The sequence below is a fragment of the Cherax quadricarinatus genome, chromosome 21 (genome assembly GCF_038502225.1).
Source record: "Cherax quadricarinatus isolate ZL_2023a chromosome 21, ASM3850222v1, whole genome shotgun sequence".
In the NCBI taxonomy this organism is placed as follows: domain Eukaryota; kingdom Metazoa; phylum Arthropoda; class Malacostraca; order Decapoda; family Parastacidae; genus Cherax; species Cherax quadricarinatus.
Window position 1 is genome coordinate 25,347,359 of NC_091312.1, and position 27,879 is coordinate 25,375,237.

Below are 27,879 nucleotides of genomic sequence, written 5' to 3' on the forward strand. Positions count from 1 at the left end.
ATTAACAGTCATTTCGTAATTTTTTTTTTAGTAATGTCAAAAATATTGTGGGTTTGGTTATCTCGGAAGTAAACTCGTGTAAGGTCAGTTACAGGAAGTATTTGATCAGTAGAGCTTCTAGCTTCCACATAAATCCCAAAGATTATATTACATTTCCGGGTCAGATAAGACGTCTGAGAAACTCTCATTAAATCTGAAACATAATCCTGGGAGGATTACCAGTGTACGTCATATATGACGGGGCTATGAGAGGAGGAAGTGTTGTCTTAACGTTTCTCTAGAAGTACTAGCTTATCTTAAGTCAACGTTTGTACAGGAAAACTAGCAGGTCTTGCATTAACGTGTTCAGTCAAGGCTTAGCAGGTTCTGTGTCATAGACTGAAGAGCTTCACTAGTTGGTCTTGTCTCAACCAGAGCATCCTGAGCATTTTTTGTGTGTCAAAGGTTCTCATAGCGGCACTTGTGTCAACAAACCACGGTACGGGGGTGCTTGAACTCTCGGCAAGCGAGTCGTAAAACTCCAGGCCAGCGCTAGCTCACTTGTCGCGAGTTCAAGCCCCACCCATACCTTGGTTTGCTTGCAGTCGTGTCATTACGATTTCGTGAGTCGTGTGTCAACGTTTCCATATCAACATTAGACAGGTCTTGTGTCAGTGTTACCATAACAACTTTATCAAATCTTGTAGTCAACGTTCCCATATCAGCGATGGGTTGTAAATGGTATGTTACGACAGTTTAAGACAATTATCGAAAGAAAAGCTTCGCTACGAGTGTCTTCATGATTTCGAAGAAGCTACTAGTGGCGCAATGTTTCATATAATAAATTAATTAAATAATTTAATAATAATAATAATAATAATAATAATATTAATAATAATAATAATAATAATAATAATAATAATAATAATAATAATAATAATAATAATAATAATAATATTAGTAATAATAATAATAACAATAATATTTTATAATATTTATTTTAATATCAATAATAATAACTTCCAGCAAGCATGCGTGAGCGTATTTGATTGGAGTGAATGGAGGCAAATGGTTTTTAATACTTGAAGTGCTATTGGAGTGTGAGCAAAGTAACATTTATGAAGGGATTCAGGGAAACCGGCAGGCCGGACTTGAGTCCTGGAGATGGGAAGTACAGTGTCTGCACTCTGAAGGAGGGGTGTTAATGTTGCAGTTTTATAACTGTAGTGTAAAGCACCCTTCTGGCAAGACAGTGATGGAGTGAATGATGGTGAAAGTTTTTCTTTTTCGAGCCACCCTGCCTTGGTGGGTCACCCTGCCTTGGTGGGTCACCCTGCCTTGGTGGGTCACCCTGCCTTGGTGGGAACCAGCCGATGTATTAATAAAAAAATAACTATATAACAACGCTACTTCTACCACTAGCACTACTATTACTACGACTACCGCTACTACTACCACTACTGCAACTACTACCACTGCTACTGTTATTATGACTACTGTTACTACTATCACTACTGCCACTACTACTACTACTACTAGCACCACTACTAACACTAATGCTACTGCTACTAAAAATATTATTATTCTCCATGTGGAAGTGGAGAATAAACCTTCCTCCGTCAGCCAAGTGTATCATGCGAGATAACTAAAATGCCGGGAGCAAGGGAGCGGTAACCCCTTCAACTGAATAAATCACTAAATGTAGAAAGAAGAAAAGCTTTATGAAAGCGTTTCTTCTTTATATTATTATAATTATTATTATAATTATTATCGTTATTTATATTTTCTTTTATTCCATATTTTTATTATCTTTGTCCTGCTGACCCTTCCTTTCATCACATTCCTTACCCTTTCTCTGAACTCATTGCTCTTTCCTCCCCCTCACCTTCCACGCCATTTCAGGAGCGGACAAATATCCCATCATCCCCACAAGCCGAATAAAAAAAGCAATACATGCCCTGCTCTTACAGGCTGTCTGCTTAATTAAGATGAATTGCACCTGACGGGGCAGGAAGCTTTTACCTGGCTGGTTGCCTGTACCCACACTTGATCCTATGGTGTTGTTGTTACTTTTGCTGCTGCTGCTGTTGAAGTTGTTGGTGGTGGTGGTATTGTTGTTGCGGTTGCTGCTGCTGCTGCTGTTGTTGGGAGGGGTGATATTGTTGTTGTTGCTGCTGCTGTTGTTGTTGCTGATGATGATGAATTTTCAAATCATGAATCTGAGAATAAATTCTTGATTGCTTTCATAGAACTCCTTTGGAAATATACGAAATGTATTACGATGGTACTGATGCTGCAGTACCATTGTAATATATAAGGACTATAACAGAAGCTTACTGAGACCAAATCTGAAATTTTCACAAACCTCTCACAACTTTATATATAAAACTCAAAAAACTCTTATAAAAAGTCTATGAGTTCGTCAGGATGAACTTTGACTTAGTATTACTGAAGAATTATACATGATTATACCAAGGGATTTGCAATGTATAATTATAATTACTTGCCCTAAACTGTGATCTAAATGCAATCACATTAAAGAAGTGAATCATCAAAGCCCACACAATAAACACACTCTAGCCTTTGTTATTACAACACAAGTAATATTTATTATTGTTGTAATAACAGAGGTATTGCCTCTGTTACTGCAACAATAAACCGTTTTGGTGATGCGAATACAGCACTACTGTATTCACAAGAAAGCACTAAATCCGTGAGTGTGCTACAGTTTTTTAAAGCTGGCCTCTACCTAGATTTGGTATAATATAGGATTTACGTTCCTTTCTTCATGCATTTTGATGCATTTGCTTGCTCGTTGCCTCGCTGGGTTCATACAAGAGCATATATTTAATTCACTGGATCAAGAGCCTTCCGCTAGAGAATCGAGCACTTTCCCTGAAGGATTAATTTTAAATAAGAAGACTTAATTCTAAGCTCTGGCTCGCTGCTTCAGGCAAGAGGTGTGCTGAGGAATTTAACAACTAAAATACTGAACTTTATCAAAAACACAATATGACGACAAAAAAAAACTTGTCAAGGAAGGTATGTTACTTCAGGTGGAGACAGGTGGCACAGGTGTCATGCAGACACCTGAAACATCGAGGTTTAGATAAGAAAACATGTACAGGGGGTGACAACTGTTTCAGGGTAAATTTATGTAGCATCATCAAGTTCAGGTTTAACTGTCTAATATACTGACTCTCTAAAATTCTTAAATACAACCAATTTCGTGCGTTTTCTATAATTTGAGAATCCTTGCAAGTGCATAAAACATTTGAATTTAGAAAAAAAGGGAGAATCTGTAAATAAAACATCTAAAACCAGAACGAAAATACGTCAGTAATTGGCTTTTTAATGTTGAAATAATCTACTGTTTAGGTTTCTTATATTATTAAAACCAATTGGTGCAGTGTATGTATAAAGTCAGAACTTGTCTGTCTCCACCCGAGGCAGAATTCTGTCCAAGATATGATTTTTAGCCTTTGTATTGTCTTTATGACAAACGTTATTATTTTAGTTTGATTCTTTGATGTTTGGTATATTACTATAATATTTATCAGATCCTGATGATGATGATCACCAAAAATGTTTAATATACTGCCTTACAAGAAGAACAATGCTTTATTTATTACCCATTATATATATATATATATATATATATATATATATATATATATATATATATATATATATATAATGCAAATATCTGATAAACCAATCACGTGGCAGCACCCTAGTGCCTAAAAAGGGGTTCACTTGTGGTGATACAAGTGACTTTGACTTGGGAATGATTCATGGTGCCAGACGGGGTAGTTTGAGTGTCTCAGAGCCTGCTGCTCTCCTGGGATTTTCACGCACAACAGTTTTCAGGCAAAGCTTCCATATGAGAGGTAGTTACTTCAGCGAAAACGCCTTGATGATGAGACAGGTCAAATAAAAATGGCCGGACTGGTTCAAGCAGACAGGAATATGACAGTAATTCAAATAAGCACACTTTACAACAGTGGTATTCAGAAGAACATCTATGAACACACAACACGTCAAAGTTTGAAGTGGATGAGTTACCGCAACCGAAGACCATATGTATGCAAAACAACTACTGTGAAAAAATACCTTTCAGGTAGACTCCAGGCAGGTAAGCTTTCATGCAGTTGTTGTTGTAAAGAAGGTAATGAAATGTGCCTTGATCGTTCCCAAGACTTTACTAAGCAACAAGCGTCGGGTTAACACTCTTTGTGTTTCTGAGTGATGCCAGGCATCGTAAATTTATCGGTGAATGGAACATTTACACCTGCACTCTGACACAGAATGCAGGTGTATCTCAGTGAACAAGCTGGAGAAGAACTTTGCAAGTATTGGATTCAACTAGCTACTACGCTGGGGCATACTGTAATCGACGGATTCCTGATAATTGTTCAACATCTGCATCAGGACGACCAACTAACAACGAGGATGCCAAATTAGTAATAATTGTAGTAGTTGAGGTAGATGGCTATGTTGGACAGAGTAGCGCACATTCACTGGCTCAGCACTATCCACAAGTAGGATCTGATAGTGACTATAAACCAGATCACTGGTACACACAGCCTTGTGAGTGTAATAAAGTAACCCTTGTAGTTATGATAAAGACAGCATTAATTAATTAGTACTAATTGTAGTTCATGCCTTTCATTCACTTCCACCTCTAAAGTAAATTCCATGATATTAATCCAATAAGTTATATTTATTCCTTTCCCCTCCTCCCACTCCAGTTTCATGCGACATTGGTCAGGAGTTGATGGTAAGGAGAGAGAATTTTTTCACTATTCTTGTTTCAAACATCTAGATAACATACGATAGCCCTGAGTCTATATATATGTATATAGTGCTCAGCAGATATCCTCCGTGTACACTTTCAGATTTTTTACCATCTGTCTTTTATATACTCTCGAATGATTCTCTCTCTTTCTCTCTCTCTGTGAAGATATGATGTTGATAAATTAGACACATGTGCAACTCTTGGGTATCTTTATTGAGGAAACGTTTCGCCACACAGTGGCTTCATCAGTCCATACAAAGGAGAATCTTGAAGAACAGGAGGAGAATGAGGTAATCAGTCCCTCAACCTTGAGTCGATGTGGTCAGTCCATCAATCTTGAATAGAATACGGCATACGTGCGGAGAAGGAGCTTATAAACCGTTGGTAGGAGAGGTGCAGCAGTCATAGTCGGTGTCACATTTGTTCAATGTGGAAGTAGGTCGTGCCCAAGAATTAGGCAAGCGAAGAATTCCCAAGTATTAAGATCCCAAGAAGTTGCAGTGTCTGACAGGTTTGTAGATGAATGGTTCATAGAACCGACATGTTGATAAATTAGACACATGTGCAACTCTTGGGTATCTTTATTGAGGAAACGTTTCGCCACACAGTGAACAAATGTGACACCGCCTATGACTGCTGCACCTCTCCTACCAACGGTTTATAAGCTCCTTCTCCGCACGTATGCCGTATTCTATTCAAGATTGATGGACTGACCACATCGACTCAAGGTTGAGGGACTGATTACCTCATTCTCCTCCTGTTCTTCAAGATTCTCCTTCGTATGGACTGATGAAGCCACTGTGTGGCGAAACGTTTCCTCAATAAAGATACCCAAGAGTTGCACATGTGTCTAATTTATCAACATGTCGGTTCTCTGAACCATTCATCTACAAGATATGATGTGCTGGGTCCTCATAAAACCTGGTGATTTAGAATAACTTATCACTGTGATGAGATATGTGGCTGTACGTCTTCGCTACCGCTGAAGACACCTGCCATCTGCTGCTAATGATAATGGATCTCACACTCTAATTATAATTTTCTTGAATATCTGTCTTCCTTTTCTCCTCCTCCTCCTCCTCTTCCTCGTTCTCCTCCTCCTCCTTCTCCTTTTCCTCGTTCTCCTCCTCATCCACTCCATCATCCTGGGAAGGCACTTCTCTTATATTTACTCAATCCAGCTGAACGTACCATGTGATACGAGACAATGGGACTGGCAGTTTTTTTCTATCTTATATGCTTGATTTTACAGTAATATCATAAAATAATCTACATGTCATACTAAACAATATCCCATGAGAAATGTAAAAGAAAGGGGTAAAACTAAGTCAATCTGAATGACAACAATTAGCAACGATTACTTGACTAATTTACTAACACAAAAATAGTTAATATTAACTAAATACGGGACCATTAGTGAAGGCTATTTATCTAAGAAATTTGAGCTACGCTTCCCTTCTATGACTGAGCTTTGTTATCCTCCTTTTTTTCCAGGGCTTCTCCACGAGCCTAATAACGATAATCTCGACACAAGGTTATGAAGAGAGGACAATGGGTATGTATACCAAGGCGAACGCTAAATGACAGAGGAAAAATTCTTAATAATATGACAGGGAAAACATTTGTAACCAGACTAACCAAAAATATGTAAGGCCTAGGAAAGATGTGAAAGTTGCGAGAGAAACTGTTATTTACACTGACAGTAGAATGACTAGCTAAAAAAAATGCATATCTTCTTGTCTCCACACAACCTTCACTTTGGTCTTCGTGGCCAAGGACATCTCTAAAATTCCTGGACAATAACATTAATTTGCAGAGTCTGAAGCTGACGCACGAAGTAATATTTAAAAATACACAGAGAAACGAAACACCAGTAAAACCATGTTTGGTAAATTGTGTCATCATACCGACTAAATCAACTGGACCAACGAACTACCAGACAGAATCTTAATGACGCATAATTTCCCAATTATATGCCTATTGTCAGGTTAGTTTAGCAAATCACTAGAACAGAGCAAAGGGCTAGATAATCAATGGAAATAATCGTTTGGAACAAGATCATAATTTTTTCTAAAAAAATAATGCTTCTATCAAACTTGTTATAACTGTTCAATAACATATGTGAACGTTTTATCTCGACTGTCCCAAAAGATGGCTACACCTAGCTTTCCAGAAAGCCTTCTTAAAGATTGATGTAAAATAACCTTAAGCAGTTTACTAGACACAGCTCGGGGCAGGATCAATGACTAGCTCAACGATAGGAAGCAGATAGTAGTATTACAAGGGATATTGTCAGACTGTGTCACCCTAACAAGTGGAGTTCCTCGGGGATCGATACTAGGCTTACAATATTTCTTTTCGTAATTTACAAAAGTTATCTCGCAGCAAGGCTAACACTGAAAGTTGCTAAATTCACCGGTGGCAAGTTATTACCAAATAAATCGTATATGCAGTTTACTAGAATTATACAAGTTGACCCAAATAAGCAGACGCATCATTCGAAAGCTTGATAAACGAACTTAGCTGTAGTTTTGTGAAGAATTACACTTCAGATACAACAATATTAAACATCCATTTTAAATGCTTAGATTTCCACAAACCGAAACAAAGGAAGAGAGAAACCTTGGAGTGACTATTAGTAATGACGTATTTGCATAACATCACGTAATATGGCTAACACCGTACTAAAATTCATAGCCTAAATTTTCATGTCGACAATGCCAGAAGCTAAACTAATACTTCACTACACTTTTCAGACCCGATTTTGAATAGGCTCTTCATATTTCGTCTTCAAATTACATAAAAAAGATGAATAAAAAACAGGAAAGGTGTAGAGGAAATTAAGATAACTCACATTTTTCATTAATAAATACACCATATAAGGAGAGACTCTATGTACGAGGTCTCATTTTCCTTCGAGAAACTAGACAATGAGATTACACCAAATCCTCTTAGATACTAAATAAATCTGACACTTAAAGAACAAGAGTTATGTGAAGTACAAAGTGATGTGTGACGTGAAGCGACAGAGTGAAAATCTGAGTCGGGAGACGGATGCAATGTACGTGGGATGATACTTTTTTTGTGCTAATGGTAGAGCAAACAGTTCTTCAGTGTTGTAACAAAACACTACAATAACAAAAAAAAAATTGAAATTTTTTTAAAAATATCGTTTCTTCTAAAAAACAGTGGAAATGTTTTCCTATGAACCCGAAATTGTCCTCCGGTGTTTGGTGAAAAATGTGGGGAATTACTGTCGTACAGAGTCATTATTTGAGTGCTCCCTGAAACTCAGAGGGTTAGTTTAATTTTTATCATGCCGAGAGTGTTGCCTGAAGGAGTAAAAGGGTGGCAAGAGAGCCTTGTGCTATTCTGTTTTAACTTCTCTGTGTCAATGGAGATGAAAAGAAAACTACTGTAGTTGAATTCTTCTCTAAGATAACCTCGATATAGACCGTCAGGTCTTCTTTAAACGCCCTCTCTCTCTCTCTCTCTTTATCTCTCTCTCTCTCTCTCTCTCTCTCTCTCTCTCTCTCTCTCTCTCTCTCTCTTCTTTTATTTTAATTTTTTTTTACACAGGGTTTCACAAGGTTAAGGATTCCTAACTTTATTGACAAGCTAAGAGCTGTTACCTATATCAGCTCATTTGAAAGCATTTTTATTGTTATGAGACATACAAGTCTCTCTCTCTCTCTCTCTCTCTCTCTCTCTCTCTCTCTCTCTCTCTCTCTCTCTCTCTCTCTCTCTCTCTCTCTCCCTGTTCCTCCTCCTGCTAATAATTCTCCTCCTCCTCCTGCTAATACTTCTCCTTCTGCTCCTCCTCCTGCTAATAATTCTCCTCCTCCTCCTGCTAATACTTCTCCTCCTCCTCCTAATACATATTCTCCACCTTTTCTTCCTTATAATCCTTCTCCTCTTCACTTTTCACATCTCATCAATATTATGATAATCATCTCCCTTCCCACACTTCCTACATTTTATCCTCTCAGCTTCTGCCACCACTACTGTCTGCTTCCTTTCCCATCTCATTTATCATCTCTATTGTTTCTCCTCTCTCTCTCCCCTACTCTTTTCCTTCATACATCCATCTTCCTCTTATTCATTAGCACGCATTTCCTTCTAATATTCTCTCTCTCTCTCTCTCTCTCTCTCTCTCTCTCTCTCTCTCTCTCTCTCTCTCTCTCTCTCTCTCTCTCTCTCTCTCTCTCTCTCTCTCTCTCTCTCTCTCTCTCTCTCTCTCTCTCTCTCTCTCTCTCTCTCTCTCTCTCTCTCTCTCTCTCTCTCTCTCTCTCTCTCTCTCTCTCTCTCTCTCTCAACATTGTGTCAGCCTCCCTGGGTGTGTCAGTCATTGTCACTCTCCACAACACCTCCACATTCGTTGACTGCCTCTTTTACTGACTGGCTGACTGACTAACTCATTAGCTGACTGACTGACTGACTGACTGACTGACTAACTGGCTGACTGACTGACTGACTGACTGACTGACTGACTGACTGACTGTTTAACTGACTGACTGACTGACTGACTGACTGACTGACTGACTGACTGACTGACTGACTGACTGACTGACTGACTGACTGACTGACTAACTGGCTGACTGACTGACTGACTGACTGACTGACTGACTGACTGACTGACTGACTGACTGACTGACTGACTGACTGACTGATTGACTGACTGACTGATGCTGACTCTTCTGTCTTTCCACTGATGTTGTTATGTACTGAGAAGCCTTTTCGTTATTGTTGTTGAAAATGATAAGATTGTTCTGAAAGTGATGTGAGATGAGGTGAAAAATGACTTGAAAGTGACTTAAGTGGGGCAAAAAGTGTCGCAGAAGTGAAGCGAGTGGCATTAAAAGGACATGAAATGGCGTGGAAGTGACATGCAAGTGAAGTGAAAGTGACATGTTAGTTACGTAAGTGACATGAGTGACGCGAAAGTGACTGGATAGTAAAAGGAGAGTGACAGGAAAATAACCAGAAAAATAACATGATGGTAACGTGAAATTAACATGAGTAACACACAAGTGACATTAATAGTGTAGTGAAGGTGAGAGGGTGACGTGAAAGTTGCATAAGCTATGAAGAAAATGACTATGCAGTCAGTCAGCTCCAGCAACACATTCACCGGTAAATAAACTGACTTCTGACAGGAAAGTGACGTGAAAGCGACATGAAAGTGACGTGAAAGTGACTTGTTAATGACTTCACCTCTCGCTGCTACTATGATCATATATCATATTTGGCGCGAGGAGTGAGAGAGAGAGAGAGAGAGAGAGAGAGAGAGAGAGAGAGAGAGAGAGAGAGATAGAACAATAAGGCAGGAGGAGGTGCATTTCCTTCTTAAATCGCTTGACCAAGAAAAGGCTGTGGGCCCAGACAAGTTGAGCCCAAGATTGTTGAGAAGATGTGCAGACCAGCTAGCAGCACCTCTAACTTGCATCTTTCAGCACTGCCTAGTACAGTGTAAATGGCCCTCTCTATGGAAAGAGGCAAATGTAGTCCCTGTTCACAAAAAGAAGAGCAGAGCAGAAATCAGCAACTACAGACCAGTGTCACACCTGTCAATCACTGGTAAGATCCTTGAGACAATAATCTCAAGACAAATGACAGAGTTTTTTGACTACCACTCACTACTTTGTGATCGTCAATATGGCTTCAGGAAAGGTTACTCTGCTGCTGATCTGTTGTTAAACCTCTCCACTAAGTGGCACCAGTCACTGGATGAATCCAAAGTCAGCTGTGTGGTAGCACTGGATATTGCTGGCGCTTTCGACCGGGTGTGGCACCAGGGCCTCTTAGCAAAACTTCGAGCACTGGGAATTGCAGGCTCTACGCTATGTCTCCTCAGTGATTACCTTCATGGTAGATCTCTAAGTGTAGTTCTCAATGGAACGGAATCAGCAAGACATCCTATTGGGGTAAGTGTTCCACGAGGAAGCGTGCTGGGACCATTATTATGGAATGTCTACTTCAACGACCTTCTTCATCTTATCCCAGAATCACATGCATATGCAGACGACTGTACACTGACATTCACTTATCAAAGAGAAGAAATGCCAGCTGCTCTAAGGTACATCAATCACCAACTGAGAGCTATATCAGCTTGGGGAAATAGATGGCAAGTAACATTTGCACCTGAGAAAACGCAAATGATGATCGTCTCTAGGCACCATGATGGTAATGCTGGTGCAGTAGTAAGGATGAATGGGAGGGTGTTGGCACCTGGAGAAGAAGTTGATATCCTTGGGGTGAAATTTGACTCCAAACTAACCGTGAAGAACCATGCTGTAAATCTTGCAAACAAGGCAGCCAGGAAGCTTACAGCACTTCGCCGTATCTCGCATCTGCTTGACAGTAGGGGTTGCAAGATTTTGTACGAGGCACAAGTACGCTCACGCTTTGAGTATGCTCCACTTTCTTGGTTTGCCTGCCCCCTCCCCTCTCATCTGCGACTGCTTGACAGAGTAGAGAACAGAGCAAGAATTCTCATCTTTCGCCTGGACCCATCCTGGATAGATCTGTCATTTCAGCAGAGCCTTCAACATAGGAGGGATGTAGGTGGCCTTACTGTTATGTACAAGGCCAATATTGTCAAAGTACCACACTAGGATCCACTTCGAGGACAGCGTGAAACAAGCTTTTATGCCACAAGACGGGCAGAAAGCAGCAACTTCACTCTGGCTGTACCCTTCTCCAGAACATCACTCCATCTGAGATCATATATACCCAGGATGACTCGAGTATGGAACACATTCGTACAGCATAATGATGTCAACGAGATAAAGTTAGTTGATCAAATGAAAATGCTGGCCCACAGATGGCTCCAACTTCATCATGTTCCCTACTTGAATGTCTCATAACAATAAAAATGCTTTCAAATGAGCTGATGTAGGTAATAGCCTTAGCTTTGCCAACAAAGTTAGGAATCCTTAACCTGTAAATAGCTTTTCAATAAAGCTTAGGGATCCCTAACCTTGTCAAACCCTGTGTATAAAAAAAAAAAAAAAGAGAGAGAGAGAGAGAGAGAGAGAGAGAGAGAGAGAGAGAGAGAGAGAGAGAGAGAGAGAGAGAGAGAGAGAGAGAGAGAGAGAGAGAGAGAGAGAGAGAGAGAGAGAGAGAAAGAGAGAGAGAGAGAGAGAGAGGAGCCAGGCTATCAGCATCCTGTCGGCCAACATTAGAGGTTTCATTACTAATGTTGGAGAGCTCACACGCAGTTTTGTGAACACTCGACGTCCCGACATGATAGCTGTTGTTGAAACATTTTTGGATGACAGGACTCCAGAAAATTTTGTAAGAATTGTTGGCTACACCTCATGGATCAAATGAAAATGCTGGCCCACAGATGGCTCCAATTTCATCTTGTCCCCTACTTGTATGTCTCATAACAATAAAAATGCTTTCAAATGAGCTGATGTAGGTAACAGCTCTTAGCTTGTCAATAAAGTTAGGAATCCTTAACCTGTAAATAGCTTGTCAATAAAACTAGGGATCCTTAACCTTGTCAAACCCTGTGTAAAAAAAACAAAAAAAAAAAAAAAAAAAAAAAAAAAAAAAAAAAAGAGAGAGAGAGAGAGAGAGAGAGAGAGAGAGAGAGAGAGAGCTTTACTAAGCTCGATAAAGCTCTAACCCTGAGTGTAACGTTGGCCCAATAAAAGTTTATTTTTATTTCTGTAGAACTACTGTTATTAATAATAATAATAATAATAATAATAATAATAATAATAATAATAATAATAATAATAATAATATTAATAATAATAATAATATTAATTAATTACATAATTATTATTATTATTAATAATAATAATAATAATATTATTATTATTATTATTATTATTATTATTATTATTATTATTATTATTATTATTATTATTATTATTATTGTTATTATTATTATTATATTCTTGGGAAAGCACTAAATTCCTCAGGGTCATAAAGCCATTGGGGTATGGGACGTAATCAGATTTAATCCCAAGAAGGAGAGGATTTCTCAAAACCCTTGGATCAAATGCCGTTCATCTGCATCAGAAGATTCCCTGTGAAGGGATGGAGCGGAGAACAGAACTAAAATACTGTCTAGCTATATGTATCTAGACAAGTTAGCTTACGAGAGCGTGGGGCTCTCTCCCTATCATCCACGTCCTTGGATGACTCTACCGGGATGAGAAAAAAACATGGATAGAGTTAATTTATGTGCACTTTTGAAAATAATATTTGCAGAGAGATTTAACAGAATGGAGAGAAGGAAAGCTTAACATTATTATAATAACAACAGCGACAGCAACACAGTGCTCGCAGCAGCAGTAGCAGCGACACCTACAGCAGTAGAAGTAGGAACAGCAAACGCAGCAGGAGAAGCCGTAGCAGCAGCAGCAACAGCAACAACAATAGCAATAGCAGTAGCAACAGCAGTACATGTAGCAACAGAAGCACTAGCAACACCAACAACTACAGTAACAATGCAGTACGAGCAGCAGCAGCAACAACAGCAACAGTGGTAACAAGAGCAGCAGTAGGGCAGGAAAGAAGAGGGAAAATACGAAAAGGAAAAAGAGAAGAAGAAAAAATAAGAAAAAAGAAGACGACAATAACGAAGAAGAAGAAGAAAGATGAAAAGGAGGATGAGGAAAAGAAGTAAAAATAATTCTAAAAAGAAATTCTGTACTCGTGTCCATGGCTTCAAGACCTTAAGTCCTCCACCTAAGACGCTCCTCAAGGAGCTATAACACACGCACACACACACACACACACACACACACACACACACACACACACACACACACACACACACACACACACACACACACACACACACACACACACACACACACACACACACACACACACACACACACACACACACATCAACCTTCACAATTACTGTAATCATCTCAAAGGCCTGCAAACCATTGCCATGTTAACATTATTCTGAAGTTTAATACATTTGAGATTTTCTTTCGTCTTTATGATTTCTGTTCTTAAGGAGGCCAAGAAGATTAATTCGAAGGCCTATCAAACTACTTTTGCCTTGATTATTCGGAATTTTGGAGAATGATGAAGGATGGTAAGTATTGTAGGATGGCAAGTATTGTAAGATGGTTAGTATTGTAAGATGGTAAGTATTGTAGGATGGTAAGTATTGCAAGATGGTAAGTACTGTAGGATGGTCAGCATTGTAGGATGATAAGTATTGTAAGATGGTAAATATTGTAAGATGGTAAGTATTGTAGGATGGTAAGTATTGTAAGATGGTAAGTATTGTAAGATGGTAAGTATTGTAAGATGGTAAGTATTGTAAGATGGTAAGTATTGTAGGATGGTAAGTATTGTAAGATGGTAAGTATTGTAGGATGGTAAGTATTGTAAGATGGTAAATATTGTAAGATGGTAAGTATTGTAAGTTGGTAAGTATTGTAGGATGGTAAGTATTGTAAGATGGTAAATATTGAAAGATGGTAAGCATTGTAAGATGGTAAGTATTGTAGGATGGTAAGTATTGTAAGATAGTAAGTATTGTAAGATGGTAAGTATTGTAAGATGGTAAGTATTGTAAGATGGTAAGTATTGTAGGATGGTAAGTATTGTAAGATGGTAAGTATTGTAAGATGGTAAGTATTGTAGGATGGTAAGTATTGTAAGATGGTTAGTATTGAAGGATGGTAAATATTGTAGGATGGTTAGTATTGTAGGATGGTAAGTATTGTAGGATGGTTAGTATTGTAGGATGGTAAGTATTGTAGGATGGTTAGTATTGTAGGATGGTAAATATTGTAGGATGGTTAGTATTGTAGGATGGTAAGTATTGTAGGATGGCAAGTATTGTAAGATGGTAAGTAATGTAGGATAGTAAGTATTATTAGATCGTAAGTATTGTAAGACGGTAAGTATTGTATGATGGTAAGTATTGTAAGATGGTAAGTATTGTAGGATGGTAAGTATTGCAGGATGGTAAGTATTGTAGGATGGTAAGTATTGTAGGATGGCAAGTATTGTAGGATGGTAAGTATTGTAGGATGGTAAGTATTGTAGGATGGTTAGCATTGTAGGATGGTAAATATTGTAGGATGGTTAGTATTGTAGGATGGTAAGTATTGTAGGATTGTAAGTATTGTAAGATAGTAAGTATTGTAGGATGGTAAGTATTGTAAGATGGTAAGTATTGTAGGATGGTAAGTATTGTAGGATGGTAAGTATTGTAGGATGGTAAGTATTCTAAGATGGCAAGTATTGTTTAGATGGTTAGTATTGTAGGATGGTAAGTCTTGTAGGATGGTAAGTATTGTAAGATGGTAAGCATTGTAACATGGCAAGTACTGTAAGATGGTAAGTATTGTAGGATGGTAAGTATTTTAAGATGGCAAGTATTGTAAGATGGTAAGTATTGTAGGATGGTAAGTATTGTAGGATGGTAAGTATTGTAGGATGGTAAGTATTGTAAGATGGTAAGTATTCTAAGATGGTTAGTATTGTAAGTATTGTAGGATGGTAAGTATTGTAGGATGGTAAGTATTGTAGGATGGAAAGTATTGTAGGATGGTAAGTATTGTAGGATGGTAAGTATTGTAGGATGGTTAGTATTGTAGGATGGTAAGTATTGTAGGACGGTAAGTATTGTAGTATGGTTAGTATTGTAGGATGGTAAGTATTGTAGGATGGTAAGTATTGTAAGATGGTAAGTATTGTATGATGGTAAGTATTGTAAGATGGTTATTATTGTAGGATGGTAAGTATTGTAGGATGGTAAGTATTGTAGGATGGTAAGTATTGTAGGATGGCAAGTATTGTAAGATGGTAAGTATTGTAAGATGTTTAGTATTGTAAGTATTGTAGGTTGGTAAGTATTGTAGGATGGTAAGTATTGTAAGATGGTAAGTATTGTAGGATGGTAAGTATTGTAGGATGGTAAGTATTGTATGATGGTTAGTATTGTAGGATGGTAAGTATTGTAGGATGGTTAGTATTGTAGGATGGTAAGTATTGTAGGATGGTAAGTATTGTAGGATGGTAAGTATTGTAGGATGGTAAGTATTGTAAGATGGTAAGTATTGTAGGATGGTAAGTATTGTATGATGGTTAGTATTGTAGGATGGTAAGTATTGTAGGATGGTTAGTATTGTAGGTTGGTAAGTATTGTAGGATGGTAAGTATTGTGGGATGGTTAGTATTGTAGGATGGTAAGTATTGTAGGATGGTAAGTATTGTAGGATGGTAAGTATTGTAAGATGGTTAGTATTGTAGGATGGTAAGTATTGTAAGATGGTAAGTATTGTATGATGGCAAGTATTGTAAGATGGTAAGTATTGTAGGATGGTAAGTATTGTAGGATGGTAAGTATTGTAGGATGGTAAGTATTGTATGATGGCAAGTATTGTAAGATGGTAAGTATTGTAAGATGTTAAGTATTGTAGGATGGTAAGTATTGTAGGATGGCAAGTATTATAAGATGGTAAGTATTGTAAGATGGTTAGTATTGTAGGATGGTAAGTATTGTAGGATGATAAGCATTGTAGGATGGCAAACATTGCAGGATGGTAAGTATTATAGGATGGTTAGTATTGTAGGATGGTAAGTATTGTAGGATGGTAAGTATTGTAGGATGGTAAGTATTGTAAGATGGTTAGCAATGTAGGATGGTTAGTATTGTAGGATGGTAAGTATTGTAAGATGGTAAGTATTGTAAGATGGTAAGTATTGTAAGATGGTTAGTATTGTAGGATGGTAGGTATTGTAGGATGGTAAGTATTGTATTATGGTAAGTATTGTAGGATGGTTAGTATTGTAGGATGATAAGTATTGTAGGATGGTAAGTATTGCAGGATGGTTAGTATTGTAGGATGGTAAGTATTGTAGGATGGTAAGTATTGTAAGATGGTAAGTATTGTAAGATGGTTAGTATTGTAGGATGGTAAGTATTGTAAGACGGTAAGTATTGTAGGATGGTAAGTATTGTAAGATGGTTAGTATTGTAGGATGGTAAGTATTGTAAGATGGTAAGTATTGTATGATGGCAAGTATTGTAAGATGGTAAGTATTGTAGGATGGTAAGTATTGTAGGATGGTAAGTATTGTAGGATGGTAAGTATTGTAGGATGGTAAGTATTGTAGGATGGTAAGTATTGTAAGATGGCAAGTATTGTAAGATGGTAAGTATTGTAAGATGTTAAGTATTGTAGGATGGTAAGTATTGTAGGATGGCAAGTATTATAAGATGGTAAGTATTGTAAGATGGTTAGTATTGTAGGATGGTAAGTATTGTAGGATGGTAAGTATTGTAGGATGGCAAGTATTATAAGATGGTAAGTATTGTAAGATGGCAAGTATTGTAAGATGGTAAGTATTGTAAGATGTTAAGTATTGTAGGATGGTAAGTATTGTAGGATGGCAAGTATTATAAGATGGTAAGTATTGTAAGATGGTTAGTATTGTAGGATGGTAAGTATTGTAGGATGGTAAGTATTGTAGGATGGCAAGTATTATAAGATGGTAAGTATTGTAAGATGGTTAGTATTGTATGATGGCAAGTATTGTAGGATGGAAGCATTGTAGGATGATAAGTATTGTAGGATGGTAAGTATTGTAAGATGGTAAGTATTGTAGGATGGTAAGTATTGTAGGATGGCAAGTATTGTAAGATGGTAAGTATTGTAGGATGGTAAGTATTGAAAGGCGGTAAGTATTGTAGGATGGTAAGTATTGTAAGATGGTTAGTATTGCAAGATGGTAAGTATTGTAGGATGGTAAGTATTGTAGGATGGCAAGTATTGTAAGATGGTAAGTATTGTAGGATGGTAAGTATTGTAAGATGGTAAGTATTGTAGGATGGTAAGTATTGTAGGATGTTAAGTATTGTATGATGGTTAGTATTGTAGGATGGTAAGTATTGTAGGATGGTTAGTATTGTAGGATGGTAAGTATTGTAGGATGGTAAGTATTGTAGGAAGGTAAGTATTGTAGGATGGTAAGTATTGTAAGATGGTAAGTATTGTAGGATGGTAAGTATTGTAGGATGGTAAGTATTGTATGTTGGTTAGTATTGTAGGATGGTAAGTATTGTAGGATGGTTAGTATTGTAGGATGGTAAGTATTGTAGGATGGTAAGTATTGTGGGATGGTTAGTATTGTAGGATGGTAAGTATTGTAGGATGGTAAGTATTGTAGGATGGTAAGTATTGTAAGATGGTTAGTATTGTAGGATGGTAAGTATTGTAAGATGGTAAGTATTGTATGATGGCAAGTATTGTAAGATGGTAAGTATTGTAGGATGGTAAGTATTGTAGGATGGTAAGTATTGTAGGATGGTAAGTATTGTAAGATGGCAAGTATTGTAAGATGGTAAGTATTGTAAGATGTTAAGTATTGTAGGATGGTAAGTATTGTAGGATGGCAAATATTATAAGATAGTAAGTATTGTAAGATGGTTAGTATTGTAGGATGGTAAGTATTGTAGGATGATAAGCATTGTAGGATGGCAAACATTGCAGGATGGTAAGTATTATAGGATGGTTAGTATTGTAGGATGGTAAGTATTGTAGGATGGTAAGTATTGTAGGATGGTAAGTATTGTAAGATGGTTAGCAATGTAGGATGGTTAGTATTGTAGGATGGTAAGTATTGTAAGATGGTAAGTATTGTAAGATGGTAAGTATTGTAAGATGGTTAGTATTGTAGGATGGTAGGTATTGTAGGATGGTAAGTATTGTATTATGGTAAGTATTGTAGGATGGTTAGTCTTGTAGGATGGTAAGTATTGTAGGATGGTAAGTATTGCAGGATGGTTAGTATTGTAGGATGGTAAGTATTGTAGGATGGTAAGTATTGTAAGATGGTAAGTATTGTAAGATGTTTAATATTGTAGGATGGTAAGTATTGTAGGATGGTAAGCATTGTAGGATGGCAAGTATTGTAAAATGGTAAGAATTGTAAAATGGTTAGCATTGTAGGATGGTAAGCATTGTAGGATGGTAAGTATTGTAGAATGGTAAGTATTGTATGATGGCAAGTATTATAGGATGGAAGCATTGTAGGATGATAAGTATTGTAGGATGGTAAGTATTGTAAGATGGTAAGTATTGTAGGATGGTAAGTATTGTAGGATGGCAAGTATTGTAAGATGGTAAGTATTGTAGGATGGTAAGTATTGAAAGACGGTAAGTATTGTAGGATGGTAAGTATTGTAAGATGGTTAGTATTGCAAGATGGTAAGTATTGTAGGATGGTAAGTATTGTAGGATGGCAAGTATTGTAAGATGGTAAGTATTGTAGGATGGCAAGTATTGTAGGGTGGAAAGCAATTTAAGATGGTTGATATTGTAGGATAGGATTTATAGGATGGCAGGCATTGCAGGATAACAACTACTGCTAGGTGGAAGGCATTTTAGGATGCTAGGTATTGTAGGATGATATTAAAGGATGACAGATATTGTAGGGTGGAAGACACTGTAGAATGGCAGATACTGTAGGATATGAAGTGTAGGATCGCACGTTCTGTAGGATGACCGGAACTGTAGGATGGAAGATATTACCTGCAAATCTGATGAAAAAAAACCGCTTGTCACAGAGCAGATCTTTATGACAGACACCGTTTCTCTCTCTGTGTAGAGCTTTGTCAAGTCATGGCTTGACTAAACTCTCCACAAAGCTTAACGCAGACCACAATCTACTGTCTTCAAGCACCATTTTACCGCACCATAACAACAGTATTCTTAGCTTAACTCAGTCTGCCTCTCAACTTCATATTCCTTATTAATATTCCTTCCCCCTAATTCAGACTTAAGTCTTTCTTCTCCATATACAATTTTTTCTTACAGCGCAAGGACACATGCTGTGATCAAAGGATACACACAGAGTTGGGGTGTGGTAATTACACAAACCCTGCAAGTAATTCAATTTAAGGGTTGTGTAATGAAAATTGAAGCTTAACGTGGGACTATGGCATCAATGGTTTATTTTGGATGCAGGAGAGCATTGTTTACGAGTCCATTATAACAATCCACTCGCTTTTCAATTAAAAAAAAAAAGGTTACGGTTGAATTTAGAATTTAGCTGCAAAGCAACTAATATATGTTATATGTGTATAGAAGATATATGTGTAGAAACATTATTTTTAGTGAAATTGGACCGTATTTGTTTACCATTTTTACTATTATGTTTGTAAAAGTGTGGCAATAGTTGTAAATTTATTGATTATTTATCTTTTGTAATATGAGAGTAATTAGTACGTGAGTCTTCCGTAAGTTGTGTTAATTCTACCAGGTGCTTATTAATTCTTAAACTATATAACATTTAGATCAACGATCACCGAGGGAATTATTTACCACGTAGATCTACGTTCTCAAGAAATGTACAAAAAATGCTCTACTAAGAGTTGACGCCATAATGGACGGCAACGTGTTTTTACAAGCAGCAGTTTAAATGCTTCGTTTGGAAAATGATTCATGTTATTATTATTATTACAATTACTATTATTAGTATTAGTAGTATTAATATTATTTTTATTAGCAGTAATAGTAGTAGTAGTAGTAGTAGTAGTAGTAGTAGTAGTAGTAGTAGTAGTAGTAGTAGTAGTAGTAGTAGTAGTAGTAGTAGTAGTAGTAGTAGTAGTAGTAGTATTGGTAGTGACACCTTTTTTCTTAATTTTCCGCAGAAATTAATTAATATTTAACCTTTAAGTGTTAAACCAGATCAGATTAACCTAATCACTGAAAAAAAGAGGGAAAATAATTTAGTTACCTTTAATTATTTTGGAGTCTTTGAGAGTTATTACTGGAGTTATTGGGAGTTGTTATTATAGCTACTGAGAGTTATTATTGTAGTTATTATTGAAGTTATTTAGAGTTATTATTGGAGTTATTAAGATGCTTGTGTCTAGCTATGTGCTTTACATCCTCTTCATCTTACTACCAGAATTTAACTGTAGTCCTCTCATATACATGAAGCATAATACAAGCTATTATATTCGCTAGGTAATAGCCTATACGCTTATTGAAACTGCATTATTACTGATATCCTCATAACAGCTGGGTCTACCGTTCTCCATTAAGTGTTCAGTTTGTAAGAGGAACTGAGGTACTGTACTGCCCTTATTAATTATCGTATATTTTGTATGGCCCCATAACGACAATGACAATGACAGTAAGTGGATCAATACTACCGCTAATGTTAATATAAGAATCCACAGATTTTTAAAACTGCTTTATGCTGATTAATCAGAGCGTCTGCAACACCCCTGGATGCAATCGTGAAGGATCATATGTTTGATCATTGCTTAATAAATCTAGCCCTTTGAAAGAAATTTTATCACACTAAACACAAACTTCACTACGTTTGTAAGCTCATCAATTAAATTCTGAATAGCCAGGCTACTAGGTCAGTGTGGAGGCTTATATTTGCATACTTGGCTATGTTTGTCACTTCATGAATATAATTTGGTATTGTATGCATCCAGTCACTGGCGTTGGCATTTGCAGATGAATTACTGGTGGCAGAGAAAAGAGTTGGCAGTCACAGTAGCACATTTGGCCAGAGAATGTTGAGTCACCACTTAAAATCTTCACAATATTGCCAATTTACAAATAAACATGTTATAGTGTAGCTGCTAAAGATTTTCACAAGTTGGAGTATGTCGTTTCTTGGCTCATAAATCTCACTTTTTCACAATAGGCAAGTTGAACCACATGTAAATCGATAACCGTTATGCAACCTAGATATATCATGTCCTTGTTCACTGAATCTCCATTTGATACACCTTGCATTAAAACGATTTTAGACGAAGCCCATCAATAGCGTCATTATACTGAACAATACTAGCAGGAAAAGGTCCGCTAGCAAATTGAGCAACATCACATTGTGATGCGCGTATATACGCCACGTATCTTATTCCTTCAACGTCCTTAGCAAATTCTTAAGTAAATGTGGACTCTTCTACTTAATAAATATAGATACCGTAAACGTAGCAATTCACTCGCTATTTATATCTGGCAGAATAATAATAGCAGTCAGCAAGAAGTTGTAGGTAAAACCCCATTACCAGCTGCTCATTTATTACCATGCAAAATTTAAAATGGGTTTCTGACTAAATAAATAATTAATTTGTTAATGCACCTTGTTCATTTGGTAATGCAGCAGAAGGAATTTTTTGTAAGGGAACTGACATCTTCCGGAGTAAGAATGAACAATTACGTACCTCATATATTTGTACCCCATATATTTTATAATTTGTGATATAATGTTGTGTCTTGATTTACTTTCTCGGATTGAAAAGCGGATAATTATTATTATTCACTGTTCCAGCGCCTCAGCGTCGCCATCCAGAGGGGAAATGCTTGCTGCATACTTGGCTCACGTCCAGCGTCGGAGGAGCTGGAGGAAATTCATGATCTTTGATACATTGTGCCATTGTATTCATGTTTATGTTTTTTTCTGTAAATGTATTTTGTTTATTAATAAATGTTCACATAGAATAAAAAATATATAGGGGTGGTAGGAGAAGAAAATATTCAAACAGCTCTGGGGCGAACCTTGAGTTTTCCCTGAGGTACGTTTATTGTCTTCTCTGAGGATGAGGGTCCCCATTCCAGCTACAGAGGTATATATATATATATATATATATATATATATATATATATATATATATATATATATATATATATATATATATATATATATATATATATATATATATATATATATATATATGTCGTGCCGAATATGTAAAACTGATCAATTAGCAAGAACTCATTTAAAATTAAGTCCTTTCTAAAATTTTCTCTTATATGCTTAAAGATATATTTTTTTTTCATTTATGTTAATGCAAAAAAAATTAATTTTGCACCAAAAGAATCTTAGAAAACTTACCTAACCTTATTATAACAAGAACAATTTATTTTAGCCTAACCCAACTAAATATATTTTAGATTTGTTTACAATAATTTAATACTAAACAAACACAGTGAAATATATTTTTTTCGTTAGGTTAAGAATGATTTTGGCAAAATTATTGCATACACAAATTTTCACTTGTCCTGTATGGCAAGATGAGCGTTGCTATTTAAGCCAAGATCGCAAGTTCTGCCTATTCGGCACGACATATATATATATATATATATATATATATATATATATATATATATATATATATATATATATATATATATATATATATATATATATATATATATATATATATATATATATATATATATATATATATATATATATATATATATATATATATAAATTAAATTATTAAAAAAATCGACCTGATTCTTAACATTTTAATCATAATACGAGTGAAACTGAATTTAATTAATTTTAATAAACATCACATGAAAATGTTATTATTATTATTATTATTATTATTATTATTATTATTATTATTATTATTATTATTATTGTTGTTATTATCATCATCATCATTTAGCAATTTCAAGTGAAATTAATTTATAATACTGACTTCACTTTGAATGGAACTAATTATAAAAATTAGTTTTTATTGCCAATTCCCTTTAAAGGATTTTAATTTTAATCAGTTTAATTTTAATATATATTTATCATTTCCCCTTCTTTCAGTCAACGCTATCACTTATGTTATATCAAATTATATTCTTGATGTTGTGAATATGCTTAATTATGACAATGTTAAATAAATCGTCTCTTAGTACCCCCTCTTGGCTCCCTCTGTTTGTACCTCATCTCTTTATATTCTACCTGAACTCATTTCAAAGCTCAGCTAACACCCAGGTACCTACTTACTTCTAGTTGAACAATGGTAGCAGGTGCAAGGAAATATGCCCCACGTTTCTACCCGGCCGGGAATCGAACCACAGATATTCGGTATGTAAGCAGAGTGCGCTACCAACCTAGTCACGGGACTTGTGTACCCATCTCTTTGCACAATCTTTATACTCCGTCTTTGTATCTGATCTTTGCACCCTGTTTTTGTACCCTATCTCTGCATCATATCTTTGTAGCCTATCTTTGCACTATGTCTTTATTAAACTCTTGGTGAAAAAAACTGAAATAAAATCCAAGTCTCTAGGCTTTTATTTAGCGTTTTTTTGGTATCAAATATGTGCACATTGATATATTTTTTCTCTATATTTACTCGTTTCGATGCTGACCCCGATATATCACTTAGTTTATTCCTTCACAGTCATTCATTACCATTTAAATCAAATTCACACACACACACACACACACACACACACACACACACACACACACGACCCCTGCAACCACAAATAGGTGAGTACACACACATACGGTGGGACCGGACAATATCTCTCCGTGGGTCCTTAGAGAGGGAGCAGAGACACTATGCGTGCCACTAACCAAAATCTTCAACACTTCCCTTGAAACTGGGCAACTACCTGAAGTATGAAAGAAGGCAAATGTAGTCCCCTTCTTTAAGAAAGGAGACAGAAATGAAGCACTAAATTATAGACCAGTGTCACTGACATGTATAATATGCAAAGTCTTGGAAAAGATTATCAAGAGGAGAGTGGTGGAGCACCTGGAGCAGAACAAGATTATAAACGACAGCCAGCACGGATTCATGGAAGGCAAATCCTGTGTCACAAACCTACTAGAGTTTCATGAGAAGGTAACTGAAGTAAGAAATGAGAGGGAGGGGTGGGTTGATTGCATTTTCTTGGGCTGCAAGAAGACCTTCGACACAGTTCTTCACAAGAGATTAGTACAGAAGCTAGAGGATCAGGCATATACAACAGAAATTTATAACAGAAGTGTCCCTGTTTGCAGATCATGTAAAGTTAAAGAGGAGAATTAAATCAGATGCGGACCAGACAGGTCTACAAAGAGACCTGGACAGGCTGGATGCATGGTCCAGCAACTGGCTCCTAGAATTTAACCCCGCCAAATGCAAAGTCATGAATATCAGATAAAAGCAAAGAAGACTGCAGACAGAGTATAGGCTAGGAGGCCAAAGGCTGCAAACCTCACTCAAGAAGAAAGACCTAGGAGTGAGTATAATACCGAGTACATCGCCAAAAGCACACATTAACCAGATAACTGCTGCGGCATATGCGCGCTTGGCAAACCTGAGAATAGCGTTCCGGTACCTCAGTAAGGAATCGTTCAAGACTTTATACACTGTGTACGTCAGGCCCATACTGGAGTACGCAGCACCAGTTTGGAACCCACACCTGGTCAAACACGTCAAGAAAATGGAGAAAGTGCAAAGGTTTGCAACAAGGCTGGTTCCAAAGCTAAGGTGAATGTCCTATGAAGAAAGGTTAAGGAAAATCGGTCTGACGACACTGGAGGACAGGAGGGTCAGGGGAGACATGGTAACGACATACAAAATACTGCGTGAAATAGACAAGGTGGACAGAGACAGGATGCTTCAGAGATGGGACACAGAAACAAGGGGTCACAATTGGAAGCTGAACACTCAGATGAGCCAAAGGGATGTTAGGAAGTATTTCTTCAGCCACAGAGTTGTTCAAGGAAGTGGAATAGTCTGGCAAGCGATGTAGTGGCGGCAGGAACCATACATAGTTTTAAGACGAGGTATGATAAAACTCATGGAGCAGGGAGAGGGAGGACCCGGTAGCAGTCAGTGAAGAGGCGGGGCCAGGAGCTGAGTCTCGACCCCTGCAATCACAATTAGGTGAGTACAATAAGGAGAAGACACACACACACACACACACAAGAGCGGTTAAATTCTCAAGTGTAGTGACGAATTTTTATGCATCTAAATATTAGTCAGTTTAGTTTGTACTACAAAAGAGGAAACATCTTCGATTAAATGAAATGAACACATGTGCAACACTTGAGTATCTTTATTGTGGAGATGTTTCGCCACTTAGTGGCTTCATCAGTCCTGCACGAAAAAGATGGTGAAAATCAGAAGAAGTATGAGGTAAACAGTCCCCAACCTTTTCAAGATTGATGGACTGATTACATCGACCCATTTGTGGCCTAGTTCCTAGACCTTGTGTCTACCCATCTGCTCTTCCACTACCCTCCACAGGATGGATATGAGATTCACAATAAACTAACCACTTCTGTGGTAAAAAATCCAAAAAAAAGACTAACCTAACTTAACCCACATCATCAGGAGGAACAGGAAAACACTACTGTAAACTACGTACAAAATCGATGCCGAGCGAAAATATTTCTCTAGAGAGGAGCAACCTGCTGTAACGAGAACACAGAGGAAGTTCGTGTTGCAGCCTCAAGAAATTTTAAACAGACTCATGACGAGATGAAAAGTGATAAGGGAATAACAAATATTTGCTGTTCCAACTCGACAAAACGGTAGCCACCGAAAAGGTAGGAGCAAATAAAGATACTCACAAGTGTGTAATAACAGGATTAAAATATTCATGACTGGTGGTGAAAGGTTATATGCAGTCTTAATATCCATTTCTGTGGTCGACAGACTTTATATCCAATAATGTAACCAACAAATCTGGAAAAGTAATATAGAAAGACAACTAAATATACTACTTCGGCTTTCATAAGGGCCTCTTCAACTGTTTACCTCAGCTGTTTGTTTGTCTCAGCTGACTGTTTATCTCGAACTTTTAACTCAGCTAGTTGTTTACTTCAACTCTTGTTTACTTCATCTTTCTGGTTTCATCTGATCTGGTACGCCTCAACTAGTTGTTTACCTCGACTATTTTCAATTTTGTAGACCTTACTAACATAACTGGAGCCAAAAACCTTTTTAATATTTGTCTACCATGAAACTAAGTTTCCGAGCCGCTGATCACAGGAAAACTTACCCATGTTATCCGGAAACTTTGCGATCATTTGTAAAAGTCATTTTAAGCCCACTAACAAAAAAGATTATTGAAGCCTAAAACTGAGTAAAACTGATGAAGAGCGAAACCAGTGATGTTAGAGGATGTCTAAGAATTATTATTTTTTACAGGACTTATGGGTGGTCTTAATATACACAAAACAAAATGTCTTCTTTTCAGGACCACTTAGGGGAAATTAACACGTTAAATTAAATAAAACTCGCAACGTTGCAACATCACAAGCTCTTGATGTGTTGATTGCAACACGAAAAGCCTAGAGCAGTAGAGGAGGTTGATCAGAAGGGAAGTAGGAAGGGAGGGAGGGAGGCAGTGAGGGAGATAAGGGATAGTAGCTGATGTGAAGGGAAGGAGCCGAGCACAGAGAAGAGACTGGAACAGAAATATAGAAGGGTGACTGAGAAGAACTTTCTCTGTCAACAGAATTTTCGATCTTGTCTTATGCTGATAAATACTTATAGATGCACAGTTATTATAAATAACCCGTACGCTTCTACCGCCTTTTTGGCTGCTGAATTATGACCTGAAAATTTGGTCTATGAATTATTGTCTTTTATAGACCGATCCCGGAGGTAAAGTTTTCAGTGATAAATAAGTCGAGTCTGGCGGCTGTGCTCAGTGTGGCTCCCAGCAGGAGAACCTCCTCCTGCCACCACTGCAGCCACTGGCTCCTCAACACAGCCCCTGGCTAGAGCTTGACCATAACTTTTAATTAAGGCCCACTGCCAAGGTCTCTAACCAGAACCTCTGACCAGAACCCCTGACCAGAACCTCTGATCAGAACCTCTGACCAGAAACCTCTGACCAGAACCTATGACGGGAACCTCTGACCGGAACCCCTGACCAGAACCTCTGATCAGAACCTCAAACCAGAAACCTCTGACCAGAAATCTCTGACCAGAAACCTCTGACCAGAACCTCTGACCAGAACCTCTAACCAGAAACCCCTGACCAGGACCTCTCAGCAACCTTGACCAACATGGCATCAAGGTTGCGAGTCGACTACATCAACAAGTCCAGAAATGGCTGGTAACTATAGGAAATCAATGAAGTGAATATGAGAGAAATATGGAACGGTCCAGCATAATATAAACGACGGTAATGGAAACTCACTCCAGAAGCATTTTTCGATTTCATACGAAAAATTCATAGACGTTCATATTGGAAATACTCGTAATAAAGAACCAAAATTTTTAATTATTTTTTTTTTCTTCCATTAAATGCAGAGGCAGTGAGCGGGCATAAAAAAAATGGGAGATATTAAAAAAATTTAGTAGAAGGAAAAATAATTAACGTTTTAAGAGTGGATAT